Here is a 19,686-nt window from a genome sequence, read left to right on the forward strand (position 1 = left end):
GGTTGAGAGAAAAAAAAGGGTGGAAATGAGAGGGGTAATATGGGAAATAGCGTACTATAGTGAGTAAAATGTGTACTGCGAAAATCAACACCCAAAAAAAATGTTATAAGAGTTTAATGTTTACTTTCTATATCTAATAATTTGTTTACATAATATTAAAATATCTCTTTGAAAAAAAAGATTAATATATGTGGGTTAACTCTTATTTATAATCATATAATCACCCCACCTTATACTAATTTTCGATGTGGGACAATTCTACTATTTATAAGTAATATATTCGCCAAACTTGGGTTATTTTTATGATGTAGGACAATTCTAGCTGGTATTTATACGTGGTATCTATTCACCAAACCTGCATTGTTTTTCAATGTGGTACAAATAACATACTCAGAATTACACCATCTTTTTTTGCACTTAGTTCGACATCCAACCAGATCCCGAATACCGAATACGGACAATCGCTACTTATTATATCTAATAGGTATATTTAAATTTAATAATATGATCAAGTACACTCCATTAATATTTGTACGTTGTTTTTCTTCAAAAAAATTTATCATAATTGAGATACGGAAATTTTTCGTGGTACCCCTTAATTTTGTCAGATTTTCCATGTTACCCCTACTTTTATGAATCTGCCTATGGTAATCTTGAGGTTCCATTTTTTTGCCCATGGTACCCCCTAATGTAAAGACTGTTAAATGGACGTTAAATTTGATGGCGTGATAATAAAATAACAATTAAAAAATAAAACCCCCTTTATTGTTTTATTGGTACGGATATCTCTCTCTTTTAAATGAAAATTTAATTAACTATATCATTATAATATTGGAAATTTCTCATGGTAACTTTGAACTTTGATAGATTATACATGGGACCCCTAATTTTAACTTTTTACAAATGGTACCCCTATGTTCACCTTTTTCTTTCCCAGAATACCATTTGACAACTTCCGTCATAACGTCATTACTCCTATTACTTGTGATGACCTTTTTCTTTTGTTATCTATTACACAAACACTTCATCATCTAATTCCTAAATCCATATTTTATTTCATAAACTAACATTTAATACCTAAATAACAAAACACAAATAGCATGGCACGCTCAATTACTCTTTTAATGTGATTATGAAAGTTTATTGTTTATCCCCTTTTTATGATATGCTTGGTTCTTGGTATTTTGAAAATCGTTGACTTTCGTTTACCCTTTTCATCCGGAAGGATGGTATAGGTTGATTTTTAATCAAACTAGTTTCTTTACCTTATCAAAAAAAAAAATTACTCATCTATTTACTCATAGGAGTAACGGCATTATGAAAAAGGTAAACACAAGGGTATTATATGTATAAACTTAAAATTAGAGGTATTATGTGTAATCTACCGAAATTTGAGGATACAATGACAAATTTCCGTTATAATATTGACCATTTTATCGCTCTTTCTCCCACCTAAAAAAATGTTACAACTTTAAAAATTTAACATTTAATTCAAGATTATGTTTAAAGTCTCTTATATAATAAGTATACTTTGAGAGATTCAATATATTTGGGGTGATACCTAAGTTCCAAAGATAAATCATATTTATAATCATGGGATCACCCCACCTTATGATAATCTTTTCATGTGGAACAATTCAACTATTTATACGTAGTATATATTTATCACACCTACATTATTTTTCAATGTGAGACGAATAACATATTTAAAAGTACACCATATTTTTTGAACCTAATTCGACATCCAACCCGATTTAATAATAAGCAAATACTATATTATCTATTAATATTCATACGTTTGTTTTCTATTTTTTTTTATCATAATTAAAATATGTGCAAATGATATGAACCTATACTCTAATGATAATTTTTTTTTAACAAAATTCTAATTATATTATTTAAACGTAGTATATTTATCACACATACATTATTTTTCAATGTGGTGGGACATATAAAGTCTATAGGTAGGAAATATAATGATATAAAATTTTAAGAGCTCTCCAAAACAATACTTAAGAGACTCAAAAGATTTTGGGTTGATGCTTAAGTTCCACGGATGCCTCCTATTTATAATCATAGAATCGCCCACTTATACTATATTTCGATGTGGGAAAATTCTATTTTTTATATGTAGTATATTTGTCACACCTGTATTATTTTTCATGTGGGACATATAACATACTATAAAATACACCATCTTTAATATATGCAAATTATATGAAATCTATATATAATCTAATGATAGCATTTCTTACCATGAATCTAATAATATTATTTTCATAATTTTTTTACCGAATTATTTTGCCAAATGAAATGTAAAAGTTTTTATATAAAAATTAGAAACATCACTTGAATATAAAATAAGAAATACAGAGTACATATTATAATAACTAAAAGATTTTTCAAAGATTAACTTATGTTAGAAATCATTATTGTAGAGACGGTAATACAAACTTTTTTAAGAGCTCTCTCTGACAATACTTAAGAGAATCAAAAGATTTTGGATTATGACTTCTATTTATAATTATAAGATCACCCTGCCTTATGGTAATCTCCCGATGTGGGACAATTCTAATTTTTATACATAGTATATTCACCACACTTACATTATTTTTCAATGTAGTACACCATTTTTTTTGCACCTACTTTGACATCAACTTGATTTGATAATGAGAAAATACAATACAATCTACACTCTAATGATAGCTTTTTTTTTGTCGCAATCTAATTATATAATTTCCATATGTTACTTTTTTGTCAAATGAAATATAAAGTCTTTATATCAAAATTATAAACATCACTTCAATATAATAAAGAAAATGTATATATATGGGACAGTTTTATTATTTATACATAATATATTCACCACAGCTACATTATTTTTCAATGTGGGACATATAACATACTTCCTCCATTCAACTCCACTCTACCCATTTGTATTTTGCACAAATATTAAGAAGGGTGGGGTTGGGTGGAAAATATTGTATATAAATAATGGGGTATAATGTAATTAAATGGGGTATGAGTGGAAAAGGGTGGACTTTGATGTAGAAGTAGTGGGGTATGGGTGGCAAATATTGTAAATAAGTAATGGGGTATGAGGATAAAATGGTCATTTGGCATTCCTTTTTAGGAAATAGGTAGAGTGGAGTTGAATGGATGAAAAAGGAAAGATGGTAGAGTGGAGTTGAATGGAGGAAGTACTAAAAAGTACATATCTTTTATATCAAAAATTTTTGGGTTAATACCTAAGTTTCAAGGATGCCTCCTATTTATATTTATAGAATCACCCTACCGTATACTATTTTTTCAATGTGAGATACATAATTTAATTATTTAGACGTAGTATGTTCATCATGCCTACATTATTTTTCAATGTGAAAGATATAACATATCAAGAAGTACAGGTCTCTTCTTAAAAAAACCACTATTGTATACATATTATTTTTCTTTGAAGGTAAAACCACTTAGTCTCGATCATTAGATAGAGATCTCTACATGTTACATATAATGACTCATTAACGCTCTATTACTGTATTAAGAAGACAACCATTAGTAAAATCTTTAGTTTTGTACTGTGTCAGGAGACTACCATTAGTAAAACCTTTAGTTTTGTATTTTTTTTTATTTTCTTGTTCATGTTCTTAACTCTTTCCCGAGTAGTTCCCAACGATTTCCACTTTATTTTTTATATCATATCGTAGATAATGATAGAAAATCTTAAGAGCTCTTTAAAACAATATTTATGAGACTCAAAAAATTTTGGGTGGATACATAAGTTCCAAATACGCCTCCTATTTATAACCATAGGATCATATCGCCTTATACTAATCTTTCGATGTGGGACAATTCTACTATTTATATGTAGTATATTCACCACACCTACGTTATTTTTCAATGTGGGACAAAACATACTAAAAATTACACAATTTTACATACTAAGAATTTTTAATATATGCAAATAATATGAAATCTATACTCTAATGATAGCATTTTTTATCACGAAGCTAATTATATTATTTTATTAATTTTTTTAACGATACTTTTTTGCGAAGTTAAATGTAAAAGTTTGATATAAAAATTGGAAATATCACTTGAATATAATTTAGGAAATATATATTATAATAATTAAAAGATTCTCCACTTTATTTTTACATCAAAAATTATTATTTATGATACTTTCCTAAATTAATTTTTGATGATTTGGACGCTCTCAGATCGCTCGAAAAAACTCTCTTTTATATAGATACTAGAGTTAATGCCCGTGCGATGCACGGGCCTATTTGTATTATTCTATAGCGCATAATGTCAAAATAGTAAAATTTTAAAGAATATAATTTAAATTCTTGTCGATAGTATTATTAGTTTTATAAACCCTTCTTGAAATATCATGTTTTCAATAGTAAAAGTGTATGTATTTAACACACAAATTCTCATTGAAGACGGACATTATCCGTCACAAGTTGAAGATGGATAATGTCCCACTTGCCCTCCCACTTGCATTTATGTAGAGGGTCACTATCCGTCTTCAGTTTGTGATGGATTAATGGTCGTCTTCAATGATACGGACTGATTTAACAAATAGCATATCGACGCTATATTAACGAATGGTTCATTAATCTTAATATTATAAAATGCAGACAAAGTTATACCGAACATATGTAATGTCCAAATTAAAATATTGTATTAGTAGTTTTAATTTGTCCACTTTTTTCGCTCTTATTTTTATATAATTGTTACTTCACTTGAAGTGCGTTTGCCACTTAAAAGATATAGAGCATAGAGGACATAAATGACATAATTATTGAAGAAATACACATGTGTGACCGATGATATATAACAACATTTAAAACTTGATACATGATGCTATCAATCAGAACATTTATGAACTTAATTATGAGTGAGATGAATGATGATGATGATTAATAGATGTAGTCTGATTGGCCAGGTTAAGATACCAGGGCATCTTAATTACGATGTATTATCATCAATTAATATGTACTATCACTACTATATGGCATGTTTAAGAAAAATAAAAAGTCATTTTAAAGAAGAAATGGGATAAACAAATGTTCAAGAATAACTCTATTATGCTACGCTTTACTTTAACTCTATACTCTTCATCCGAAGTAGGGAAAACTTTTTTTCTCTTACTTTTACAATAATTATATGTAGGTGTATAGGAGCATCAAGTAGAAGTCAATTTTTTTCAACATGCTATGTGTTGTGTACGCAATTTATACGTGAAAAAGTTGTTGTGGTATTTAATTAGGCTTAAGACTCCGCTCTAATACTTCTATACGCTTATACTTTTGGTTGATGGAACATTCATTCGCAATGAACTTTTATCATCGATGAATATATACGCTTATACTCTATACTTTAGAGACCGCTAAAATAGATTGATGAAAATATTATATTTAATGTTAGGATAAGTTTAATGAAGAAACCTCATCTGTTTCTCCAGCAAGAAAAGTTGTAAATATAGAAATACAGCAACATAGCGCTCTTTAATTTGATCGTAGACTTGCAGTACTCAAGTTAGTAATCCTATTTTAATTGGAATACATTTTTTTTAATATCAAGATAGCATAATGGTCTATTTATTTTATTTTAAAAAATACATTATATTATCATATAGTGGGTCGTTGTAATTCTCCTAAATCCATTAGAATTTAGAAGTATGATAATTTCCTGTGATTTATCCAGCAAGATTAAACCTCATCATGCACTCTACACATCACAGAGCCATGGCAGCATTAGACCATTAGTACTTCACGGCAAAAATTCTCAGATGACTTGGTCAATCTTGCTTATGTTCCTCAAGATGCACTAACAAAAAAAACACTTAATTTAATAAAATAACGGTAAATCTCCTGCGAGGCAGTTTTATACATTATAATAATATGCAACGGTGGTTTGTGACACCCCGCGATAAAGCGGAAAATATAAGATTTAAATTAAAGCGGAAATTTATGAGATTTTAAAAACTTTTAAGTCACTAGTTAAAGATTAACACGCGGGTGTCAAAAGAAATGAAACAAATACAACAATCGACAAACTTAGGTTATTACAACCCAAGTCTAGAAAGCGGGGAAAAGATATCCCACGAATAAACAAATAAAGGGCTTCTAAACTAGCAAACTAAGGTCCAAGGGTTTAGTTCTCGCTAGCCCACACGTGTTCCCCACATGTCATTCATGTAAACATGAACGCCACAGTCAGTGGGGAGTAACTCAAGGTTCTCCCAACCACAAAATGTCGAAACACAGATAAACAAGAACATATTAGAACATCGTGAATATAACTATTTGATGCAAGCACTCAGACATGAGACTGACATTCAAAACAGGCGTTGTCAATCATAGATAAGGCATATGATACATCCAACTTTGAAAACCCAACAACATACAATACATGAAATAGGTCTACTAACATCACATAATAAGCAAAGCATCCGGCTCAGAGGCTACCTTTAAAGCATGTCCGAGACACAAGTCCTTAAGTACCTTGGCTCAGCGGTTACCTTTAAAACATGTCCAAGGCACGACCTTTAAAGTATCTGGCTCAGCGGTTACCTTTAAAACATGTCCAAATACTACAAACAAGTGCCCGACTCAGATGTTACCTTTAAACATGTCCGAAACACAACACATAAAGTATTTGGCTCAGCTGTTACCTTTAAAACATGTCCAAATACTACAAACAAGTACCCGACTCAGAGGTTACCTTTAAAACATGTCCGAGGTACAACAAACAAGTATCTGGCTCAGCGGTTACCTTTAAAACATGGCCAAATACAACAAACAAGTGTCCGACTCAGAGGTTACCTTTAAAACATGTCCGAGACACAACAAACAAGTATCTGGCTCAGCGGTTACCTTTAAAACTTGGTCAAATACAACAAACAAGTGTCCGACTCAGAGGTTACCCCAGTTTTTAAAAAGTTTCGTCCTCGAAACTTGAAAGTAGAAATGAAAAGTTATAAAAATAAAACTGAACTTTTAAAATCGGTAACCAAAACATTAAAAGGTTACATATCGTAAGAATTAAAAATCTTTCAAAAGTTTCAAATAAAAATTTTCCGACAGAACCAAGTCGAAAGGCAAATTATTTGTATAAATCCAAAATAATACACTTTCAAAAACATTAACGGAGAGTTTTCAAAAGTATAGGTCTCATTCATGGAACGAAATTGCTCTTGTCGTGCACACAAGAACGCTAACCTTCCAAGTCAAAGACAAATTTAAAACAAAGTCATTCGCCGATAAGCGTAGAACAAGTTATTAAACGTCTCTAATAACGAGTTCTAACATCCGATCAACGTTAACAATCAAAAGAAAAAGGTAATCTATTCAAATTTCCTTTTACAAAAGTCAATATAAAAATAAAAGTTTCACCTTCAAACTCGAAAGGGAATCAAATTCCTGGAAATATAACATTATACTTTGACGAAGAAATCATAAATAGATCAAAGTTACAGAAATTGTATAAAATTTAAAGAAATCACGGGTTTAGCAACTCAAAACCATGATAAAGAAGTTTATACTCAAAGAACAAATTGGGAACTGAATCAAATTTTCATTTTCAATTCTTTAAAATAGGTAAGGTTTTGCAAGAGTAACATAAACTTTTAACAGCGAATCAAAACTGGTAGCTTGAAAGCTTAGAAATTGAATAAAGGAAAAGTAACTTAGACATCATAGATACCGGTATGCAAAAAGGATTCAACTCAACATATCAAAAGAGCTATGATGAATTTCATAGGGCAAGAATTGAAGTCAAAACAATAAGAATGTCAAGGGTAGAGTTTTTGTAGGTCACGAGCATCAAGCTTAAGGGAGGAGCAAGATGAAGCGAGGAAGAGAGGTATGAATGGTAACGCTTATGGTCAAAGAAGAAGATGAATTAGACAACAAGGAAATGCCAGGTACTCAAACCTCGAACAACAACATCATCCTAAACGGTTCCGAAAGCTTCCTAACAACAAAACTCATAACCACATCACTCTTAAGGGTTTCCTCAAATCGCTTATGTTACCTCATCCTAATCTATTCCCTGAAACAAGGTACTCCACTATAAGTGTGCTCTCATCACTCCAAATCCTCAAACATCCACAAACAACTTCCACAAGATCAAGGTCAAGGTTTCCAACAAAGCTATACTCATATCCAACTAGTGTCAACCATACCATTATCCTTTCTAGCTACCAAAGACAAGCGCTAAAACTTTCCAATGATGTACCTTAGTCTCACTCTCATATCATACTTCAAATAGTAATCAAGATCGCTCACTTTAGACCAACAAATAATCCCACAACTAGCATTTATCACATGGTAACATATACATTAAACTCTCATATCCAAAGCAACTACGAAAGCCAATCACAAACTCGACTTACTTAGTCAATCCTACATCCTCAAATTCACTATTCAATCTCATCCATTTTAAGTCAAGAACAAAGCGCTAGTATCCCAAGACACGTCTCACTACACCTCCCAAGCCCTTCAAATCTCAAACATAAACAACAAAGTCAAGTTCTATAACCATAGTAACAAATGCAATTCACACTTGACATACAGAATCCATCAATCAAATATACTCACTTTATCAAGAATCTAGGTATAAGAATCATTAAGTATGTCTCATCACACTACTCAAGTCTTTCCAACATCACAACCTCTCAAAACCAAGGTTAAGGGTCAAACACAACAATCTCCTCAAAAGTCAAATTTTCCAACCAAGGTCAACATTCCTCAAAAGAAAAAGTACCATCAAAAAGGCGTTAAGGGAGGATAAGCAAGAAACAAAGGACAAGTTAGGAGTACAAGAGTAGCTTTCAAAGTAAAACGGAAGAGAGTTTAGAAGAAGGATAAGCACCAAGAGATAAAGAATAAGGCAAGATACACAAAGAATGAGAAGCTTCTTCAAGGACGTAGAAGCATTCTTCAAAGTTGAACAAATCTTCAATTTCTGGCAATAGGCACCAAATCTTGATCTTCATGTTGGTAGGCTTACGGTCATTGATCCAAGGGCACAACAATTATTAAATGGCAATCAACAAACATGTTAGAACCTAATAAAGAGCAAACACACTACAGACTACCACCTTAGGTCCTTAAGTCTACCCATCTCTCATTCATTATTCAAGGTCAAGTTCACATTTAAATTTGGGGTACACGTGTGTGCGTCGGAAGCAACATAGGCTCTGATACCAACTATGACACCCCGCGATAAAGCGGAAAATATAACATTTAAATTAAAGCGGAAATTTATGAGATTTTAAAAACTTTTAATTCACTAGTTAAAGATTAACACGCGGGTGCCAAAAGAAATGAAACAAATACAACAATAGACAAACTTAGGTTATTACAACCCAAGTCTAGAAAGCCGGGAAAAGATATCCCACGAATAAACAAATAAAGGGCTTCTAAACTAGCAAGCTAAGGTCCAAGGGTTTACTTCTCGCTAGCCCACACGTGTTCCCCACGTAAGCATCTTCACAACCTGTCATTTATGTAAACATGAACGCCACAGTCAGTGGGGAGTAACTCAAGGTTCTCCCAGCCACAAAATATCGAAACACAGATAAACAAGAACATATTAGAACATCGTGAATATAACTATTTGATGCAAGCACTCAGACATGAGACTGACATTCAAAACAGGCGCTGTCAATCATAGATAAGGCATATGATACATCCAACTTTGAAGACCCAACAACATACAATACATGAAATAGGTCTACTAACATCACATAATAAACAAAGCATCCGGCTCAGAGGCTACCTTTAAAGCATGTCCGAGACACAAGTCCTTAAGTACCTTGGCTCAGCGGTTACCTTTAAAACATGTCCAAGGCACGACCTCTAAAGTATCTGGCTCAGCGGTTACCTTTAAAACATGTCCAAATACTCTAAACAAGTGCCCAAATCAGAGGTTACCTTTAAAACATGTCCGAAACACAACACATAAAGTATTTGGCTCAGCAGTTACCTTTAAAACATGTCCGAGGTACAACACACAAGTATCTGGCTCAGCGGTTACCTTTAAAACATGGCCAAATACAACAAACAAGTGTCCGACTCAGAGGTTACCTTTAAAACATGTCCGAGACACAACAAACAAGTATCTGGCTCAGCGGTTACCTTTAAAACTTGGCCAAATACAACAAACAAGTGTCCGACTCAGAGGTTACCTTTAAAACATGTCTGAGACACAACAAACAAGTATCTGGCTCAGCGGTTACCTTTAAAACATGGCCAAATACAACAAACAAGTGCAACAAACAAGCACAACAAACAAGCACATAGAACGGGATTATTAATGTCACATTCATACTTATGGCTTGCATCTCACCATAAGTACGGATGGGAACATCAATCCCGATGACCTTATCGCAACTAGAGGGCCTATGGCTCATCCCTAGTATCCGATAGGACCGTGACTCAGGGACGGGATGATTAATGTCACATTCATACTTATGGCCTGCATCACCATAAGTACGGATGGGAACATCACTCCCCACGTTCATACCGCAACTAGAGGGCCTCAGGCTCACCCCTAGTATCCGGTAGAACCAAGACTCTCACAACCGAACAATACTAGACATTATCTAGCGTACGACTCACTACAAGTAACTACTTATAATAAATATCTCATACTGGTACTATATTAATAAATATTCCACTTTACAGTTTAACGTGTCGGCTGAATAAAATATAAGCAAGTGATAATGAATAATTTAAAACAAACCATTTATGAAGGGGCGAAACACGAATTGAATAATAATGACTCAAATGTAAAGTATACCATTTATTACTTATAAAACATAAACAGTTGAATTGGACACGTATTGTAGTGAAAGCACGTCATTTTATATATATAAAGAAATAATTAAATAATGAATTCCACGGTTATAATTTATGTGAGAAGATATATAAAAGAACGATATTTAACGAACTTCGTTATAATAAACACGAAACGAAAACTAAAATATTAAAGCAAATAAATTTGATGCCAAATGAGTTACCCAACACGACTCAAGGAGGGGACTTGGGCAACCAATATCGGGGCCTAACCCACAGCCCAAAGAATGGAATGTAAATAGCCCAACGAAATAAGGGTGACAAAATAAAAAGCGGACCAATGGTGTATCCATACACCCATAGTGTAAGTATGGCCCAAAACTAATAGCATTCACTAGCCCAAATATCAAACATTACCAAAACGTGCACCACGGAACGCAAAGACGAGGAGTTTGCTACATACTCCATCCCCGTCACACTCACACCACAAGGCCGCAGCCACGTCGCCAGTCCACAGCCCGGACCTACCCCACTCACAGTCGTCCGTCACCCACATCCAGCCACATGACCCGGTAGAACAAGTCCCAGCACCGCCCTTTCCCGACTTCAAAACCGAGTCCAAAAACAGTCCATACAACTCAAAATTAAGACGGAAGCAAGTGCAAATAAAACACGAACAACCACCATTAGATTTGTTCTACTAAAGCTCGAGAATAACGTGTCAAAAACAGTCCGTACACGATGCCAAAACAGAATTCCAGCAGCTCTTTTTATCCAAATTTAAGACGGAAATTGAAAACAAATGTGAGACGGAAACGCAGCATACTTAAAGTAAAAATTACCAACACACAACTCGTCCAAGAAGTTCAAGAAGGGAGCGATGAACGCGGTATCCACCCCCATACCCGAATCCGGTTTATCACGGGTCCAAGCAACGAAAAAACAATCGCATTAAAAGACCATTAACAACACAAAATCAACCCCATTCATGAGGAACATACAAAGACTTGAGCTTTACGATAAATAAAAGCAAAAACAGAGTAGAAAGGGGCGAAATATCGACTCATTGTCGAGTAACCTATCACCGTTACCTTTAACTCTTCGAATTTCAGAGCGAAGAACGTCCATAAGCTTGAGCCTTTCTTGGTCTTGACTAAAAGGAGGAAAACGAGTTGTTTAGGATAAGAACCGAGAAATTTGTCTTTTAAGACGACCGTTTCGAAAACTCGTCAAAACTCAAACTTTCTTACCTTAAAAGAATGAGGAAGGAAAGAGGAAGAGAATGGAGTAAGAATTATGAAGTTTGGTTGAGAAATGGAGAAGGGATCTGGGTTTGAATGGGTCGAAAATGGTGATGGTACGGTCCTCTGTGTTTGTTGGTGAGGTTGCTGTGTTTTGTTGTTGTTTTGTTCGCTGTTTGCAGAAGAAGAAAGGAAGGAAGTGAGGGGGGTGGGGTCCTGGTAATACAACAATAATAAAATATAATAACAATAATAATATAATATATAATAATAATAATATATAAATATATATATAAAAGAGATATTTAAAGGTAGAGTGTAAGAGGGTAGGTGAGTGTGTGTGTACGCGTTGTCGGGATCAGATTGGTTCAGATTAATTCTAGTCTTACCAAGAGAAATGTGACGGTCTAATGCTAGACGGAAATTAAGACGGAGATTATTATTATTACTGTCACTTATTATTACCGTCCGACTAAAAATATGTATACATAAATTCTTATATAAATTATGTCTTAAAAATATAATTTAATAATACGTATTTTTTATAAAAATGAGCTTTTATAAAGCGTTTATAAAAATCGTGTTTGACATAAAATTAGTTAAATTGAATAATTCAAAAATATAAAATAAAGTAATGAAACGGTTTAATAAATTTTAAATGTCAAAAAGGGAAATTCGCGGGTGTTACAATCACCCCAGTTTTTAAAAAGTTTCGTCCTCGAAACTTGAAAGTAGAAATGAAAAGTTATAAAAATAAAAGTGAACTTTTAAAATCGGTAACCAAAACATTAAAAGGTTACATATCGTAAGAATTAAAATTCATTCAAAAGTTTCAAATAAAAATTTTCCGACAGAACCAAGTCGAAAGGCAAATTATTTGTATAAATCCAAAACAATACACTTTCAAAAACATTAACGGAGAGTTTTCAAAAGTATAGGTCTCATTCATGGAACGAAATTGCTCTTGTCGTGCACACAAGAACGCTAACCTTCCAAGTCAAAGACAAATTTAAAACAAAGTCATTCGCCGATAAGCGTAGAACAAGTTATTAAACGTCTCTAATAACGAGTTCTAACATCCGATCAACGTTAACAATCAAAAGAAAAAGGTAATCTATTCAAATTTCCTTTTACAAAAGCCAATATAAAAATAAAAGTTTCACCTTCAAACTCGAAAGGGAATCAAATTCCTGGAAATATAACATTATACTTTGACGAAGAAATCATAAATAGATCAAAGTTACAGAAATTGTATAAAATTTAAAGAAATCACGGGTTTAGCAACTCAAAACCATGATAAAGAAGTCTATACTCAAAGAACAAATTGGAAACTGAATCAAATTTTCATTTTCAATTCTTTAAAATAGGTAAGGTTTTGCAAGAGTAACATAAACTTTTAACAGCGAATCAAAACTGGTAGCTTGAAAGCTTAGAAATTGAATAAAGGAAAAGTAACTTAGACATCATAGATACCGATATGCAAAAAGGATTCAACTCAACTAATCAAAAGAGCTATGATGAATTTCATAGGGCAAGAATTGAAGTCAAAACAATAAGAATGTCAAGGGTAGAGTTTTTGTAGGTCACGAGCATCAAGCTTAAGGGAGGAGCAAGATGAAGCGAGCTAGAGAGGTATGAATGGTAACGCTTATGGTCAAAGAAGAAGATGAATTAGACAACAAGGAAACACCAGGTACTCAAACCTCGAACAACAACATCATCCTAAACGGTTCCGAAAGCTTCCTAACAACAAAACTCATAACCACATCACTCTTAAGGGTTTCCTCAAATCGCTTATGTTACCTCATCCTAATCTATTACCTGAAACAAGGTACTCCACTATAAATGTGTTCTCATCACTCCAAATCCTCAAACATCCACAAACAACTTCCACAAGATCAAGGTCAAGGTTTCCAACAAAGCTATACTCATATCCAACTAGTGTTAACCATACCATTATCCTTTCTAGCTACCAAAGACAAGCGCTAAGACTTTCCAATGATGTACCTTAGTCTCACTCTCATATCATACTTCAAATAGTAATCAAGATCGCTCACTTTAGACCAACAAATAATCCCACAACTAGCATTTATCACATGGTAACATATACATTAAACACTCATATCCAAAGCAACTACGAAAGCCAATCACAAACTCGACTTACTTCGTCAATCCTACATCCTCAAATTCACTATTCAATTTCATCCATTTTAAGTCAAGAACTAAGCGCTAGTATCCCAAGACACGTCTCACTACACCTCCCAAGCCCTTCAAATCCCAAACATAAACAACAAAGCCAAGTTCTATAACCATAGTAGCAAATGCAACTCACACTTGACATACAGAATCCATCAATCAAATATACTCACTTTATCAAGGATCTAGGTATAAGAATCATTAAGTATGTCTCATCACACTACCCAAGTCTTTCCAACATCACAACCTCTCAAAACCAAGGTTAAGGGTCAAACACAACAATCTCCTCAAAAGTCAAATTTTCCAACCAAGGTCAACATTCCTCAAAAGAAAGAGTACCATCAAAAAGACGTTAAGGGAGGATAAGCAAGAAACAAAGGACAAGTTAGGAGTACAAGAGTAGCTTTCAAAGTAAAACGGAAGAGAGTTTAGAAGAAGGATAAGCACCAAGAGATAAAGAATAAGGCAAGATACACAAAGAATGAGAAGCATCTTCAAGGACGTAGAAGCATTCTTCAAAGTTGAACAAATATTCAATTTCTGGCAATAGGCACCAAATCTTGATCTTCACGTTGGTAGGCTTACGGTCATTGATCCAAGGGCACAACAATTATTAAATGGCAATCAACAAACATGTTAGAACCTAATAAAGAGCAAACACACTACAGACTACCACCTTAGGTCCTTAAGTCTACCCATCTCTCATTCATTATTCAAGGTCAAGTTCACATTTAAATTTGGGGTACACGTGTGTGCGTCGGGAGCAACATAGGCTCTGATACCAACTGTGACACCCCGCGATAAAGCGGAAAATATAACATTTAAATTAAAGCGGAAATTTATGAGATTTTAAAAACTTTTAAGTCACTAGTTAAAGATTAACACGCGGGTGCCAAAAGAAATGAAACAAATACAACAATAGACAAACTTAGGTTATTACAACCCAAGTCTAGAAAGCGGGGAAAAGATATCCCACGAATAAACAAATAAAGGGCTTCTAAACTAGCAAACTAAGGTCCAAGGGTTTAGTTCTCGCTAGCCCACACGTCTTTCTCACGTAAGCATCTTCACAACCTGTCATTCATGTAAACATGAACGCCACAGTCAGTGGGGAGTAACTCAAGGTTCTCCCAGCCACAAAATGTCGAAACACAGATAAACAAGAACATATTAGAACATCGTGAATATAACTATTTGATGCAAGCACTCAGACATGAGACTGACATTCAAAACAGGCGTTGTCAATCATAGATAAGGCATATGATACATCCAACTTTGAAAACCCAACAACATACAATACATGAAATAGGTCTACTAACATCACATAATAAGCAAAGCATCCGGCTCAGAGGCTACCTTTAAAGCATGTCCGGGACACAAGTCCTTAAGTACCTTGGCTCAGCGGTTACCTTTAAAACATGTCCAAGGCACGACCTCTAAAGTATCTGGCTCAGCGGTTACCTTTAAAACATGGCCAAATACAACAAACAAATGTCCGACTCAGAGGTTACCTTTAAAACATGTCTGAGACACAACAAACAAGTATCTGGCTCAGCGGTTACCTTTAAAACATGGCCAAATACAACAAACAAGTGTCCGACTAAGAGGTTACCTTTAAAACATGTCCGAGACACAACAAACAAGTATCTGGCTCAGCGGTTACCTTTAAAACATGGCCAAATACAACAAACAAGTGCAACAAACAAGCACAACAAACAAGCACATAGAACGGGATTATTAATGTCACATTCATACTTATGGCTTGCATCTCACCATAAGTACGGATGGGAACATCAATCCCGACGACCTTATCGCAACTAGAGGGCCTATGGCTCACCCCTAGTATCTGATAGGACCGTGACTCAGGGACGGGATGATTAATGTCACATTCATACTTATGACCTGCATCACCATAAGCACAGATGGGAACATCACTCCCCACGTTCATACCGCAACTAGAGGGCCTCAGGCTCACCCCTAGTATCCGGTAGAACCAAGACTCTCACAACCGAACAATACTAGACATTATCTAGCGTACGACTCACTACAAGTAACTACTTATAATAAATATCTCATACTTGTACTATATTAATAAATATTCCACTTTACAGTTTAACGTGCCGGCTGAATAAAATATAAGCAAGTGATAATGAATAATTTAAAACAAACCATTTATGAAGGGGCGAAACACGAATTGAATAATAATGACTCAAATGTAAAGTATACCATTTATTACTTATAAAACATAAACAATTGAATTGGACACGTATTGTAGTGAAAGCACGTCATTTTATATATATAAAGAAATAATTAAATAATGAATTCTACGGTTATAATTTATGTGAGAAGATATATAAAAGAACGATATTTAACGAACTTCGTTATAATAAACACGAGACGAAAACTAAAATATTAAAGCAAATAAATTTGATGCCAAACGAGTTACCCAACACGACTCAAGGAGGGGACTTGGGCAACCAATATCGGGGCCTAACCCACAGCCCAAAGAATGGAATGTAAATAGCCCAATGAAATAAGGGTGACAAAATAAAAAGCGGGTCAATGGTGTATCCATACACCCATAGTGTAAGTATGGCCCAAAACTAATAGCATTCACTAGCCCAAATATCAAACATTACCAAAACGTGCACCACGGAACGCAAAGACGAGGAGTATGCTACATACTCCATCCCCGTCACACTCACACCACAAGGCCGCGACCACGTCGCCAGTCCACGGCCCGGACCTACCCCACTCACAGCCGCCCGTCACCCACATCCAGCCACATGACCCGGTGGAACAAGTCCCAGCACCGTCCTTTCCCGACTTCAAAACCGAGTCCAAAAACAGTCCATACAACTCAAAATTAAGACGGAAGCAAGTGCAAATAAAACATGAACAACCACCATTAGATTTGTTCTACTAAAGCTCGAGAATAACGTGTCAAAAACAGTCCGTACACGATGCCAAAACAGAATTCCAGCAGCTCTTTTTATCCAAATTTAAGACGGAAATTGAAAACAAATGTGAGACGGAAACACAGCATACTTAAAGTAAAAATTACCAACACACAAGTCGTCCAAGAAGTTCAAGAAGGGAGCAGTGAACGCGGTATCCACCCCCATATCCGAATCCAGTTTATCACGGGTCCAAGCAACGAAAACAGTCGCATTAAAAGACCATTAACAACACAAAATCAACCCCATTCATGAGGAACATACAAAGACTTGAGCTTTACGATAAATAAAAGCAAAAACAGAGTAGAAAGGGGCGAAATATCGACTCATTGTCGAGTAACCTATCACCGTTACCTTTAACTCTTCGAATTTCAGAGCGAAGAACGTCCATAAGCTTGAGCCTTTCTTCAGTCTTCAGCTAAAAGGAGGAAAACGAGTTGTTTAGGATAAGAACCAAGCTGTCTTTTAAGACGACCGTTTCAAAAACTCAGTCAAAACTCAAACTTTCTTACCTTAAAAGAATGAGGAAGGAAAGAGGAAGATAATGGAGTAAGAATTATGAAGTTTGGTTGAGAAATGGAGAAGGGATCTGGGTTTGAATGGGTCGAAAATGGTGATGGTACGGTCCTCTGTGTTTGTTGGTGAGGTTGTTGTGTTTTGTTGTTGTTTTGTTCGCTGTTTGCAAAAGAAGAAAGGAAGGAAGTGAGGGGGTGGGGTCCTGGTAATACAACAATAATAAAATATAATAACAATAATAATATAATATATAATAATAATATATAATAATAATAATATATAAAAGAGATATTTAAAGGTAGAGTGTAAGAGGGTAGGTGAGTGTGTGTACGCGTTGTCGGGATCGGATTGGTTCAGATTAATTCTAGTCTTACCAAGGGAAATGTGACGGTCTAATGCTAGACGGAAATTAAGACGGAGATTATTATTATTACTGTCACTTATTATTACCGTCCGACTAAAAATATGTATACATAAATTCTTATATAAATTATGTCTTAAAAATATAATTTAATAATACGTATTTTTTATAAAAATGAGCTTTTATAAAGCGTTTATAAAAATCGTGTTTGACATAAAATTAGTTAAATTGAATAATTCAAAAATATAAAATAAAGTAATGAAACGGTTTAATAAATTTTAAATGTCAAAAAGGGAAATTCGCGGGTGTTACATGGTTGGTTTGGTAAAACTCAACCAAAGAGTCTTTGATATTTGTTATTATTGACGTTATGGCCTATGGGGTAAGTTTGATGGAAGCACGCTCCTGTAAATTTATAGGGTAAAACTATTACCGTACTACATAATATCAGTATATAATATAATGTCTCATAAATACTATGGAGTACTCCTTAATAATGATTACTGTAATACATTGTAAACTATGGGCTACAAATATCAAATATAATACCTGATGAAAAATACTGTTGATATGACAAATTTGACGATTGAAAGTAGTGAATTCAAAGTTGGAAGAATATATTGTACCTGCAAAAACAATAAAATATATACAACTTTGTGATGCTTTAGCAACCATAACAAAATTAAGAAGCACGCACCAAGCTAAGAGAAATCCAACACACATTTCTTTAAAATAATAATCGTAATCGTAAGTTAACTAAAGGAAGAAGGATAACAAAAAAAACGTAGAAAAAACAACAAATAACCAACGCTAGCTGTTGACGTGAAAGATCATGATGGTATAGCATTTTATACACAATTAATTATAGTTATTCATAATAATAAGAATTCTAAGAAAGGTGAAACTAATAGAAGTAATAATGACTTTAGATTCCTAACCGACGCAAAACATCAACCGATGGATAGAATTTTGGAATTAACATTTTTTTTTTGTTTAAGTGTTTTGAAATTGTTGGAGACTCTATAATCGCTCGAAAAAAGCTTCCTTTAATAATATAGATAGATATAGATTATTTGGAAATAATATTACTTCTAAATAATAAAACTAATTTACTAAGATATGACTTCTTTTAGGAAAGAAGTCTCGACACCACTTTCTTGGGCGCCAAGTAACTGCGTGATCTACTGCTTCTTCTGGGCATTCAACTGAACAAACACGGGGACTGTTCATTACGACAACTTCCTACATCATTTTCATATCATCCCCTCCCCCTTGAAAAGGAATTGTCCTCAATTCTTGTAGCTTCAAACCGCCTAGATCAAACAGGAACACACCTTCGATGCCAAGCCTCTTCTCGTTCATTCCTCTTAATTTCAGAATCCTCTTGTGCCTTAACTGTTTGTGCCTTAACTGATGATATTTAGCCCGTTTTGCTTAACGCCAAATGTCACCAATGCCATTTCCTAAGCTACAATAGGTAGTTTATCACATGGAAATGGTACTGGTGATATTTGACCCGTTTTGTTTAAAGTGAGTGGATATTTGGCCCGTCTATAACTATAGACGGATATCCCTGTCTATAATGAGACGCTTTGTACTTCGATAGT

General features: G+C 34.2%; 1 protein-coding gene and 1 long non-coding RNA gene across 3 annotated transcripts in view; one reads left to right on the top strand and one right to left on the bottom strand.

Annotated features, from left to right (window-relative positions):
- Positions 1 to 19,686, top strand: part of LOC141647976 (SURP and G-patch domain-containing protein 1-like protein) — a 41,806-nt gene that overhangs the window by 12,929 nt on the left and 9,191 nt on the right. The window lies entirely within an intron of this gene.
- Positions 15,118 to 17,889, bottom strand: LOC141646267 (uncharacterized). The gene is made up of 3 exons (XR_012545473.1): positions 17,715 to 17,889; positions 17,557 to 17,620; positions 15,118 to 15,319 (listed from the first exon to the last, which is right to left on the bottom strand). It is a non-coding gene; the product is annotated as an uncharacterized LOC141646267 (long non-coding RNA).

This window comes from Silene latifolia, chromosome 3 (genome assembly GCF_048544455.1).
Source record: "Silene latifolia isolate original U9 population chromosome 3, ASM4854445v1, whole genome shotgun sequence".
Taxonomy (NCBI): Eukaryota; Viridiplantae; Streptophyta; class Magnoliopsida; order Caryophyllales; family Caryophyllaceae; genus Silene; species Silene latifolia.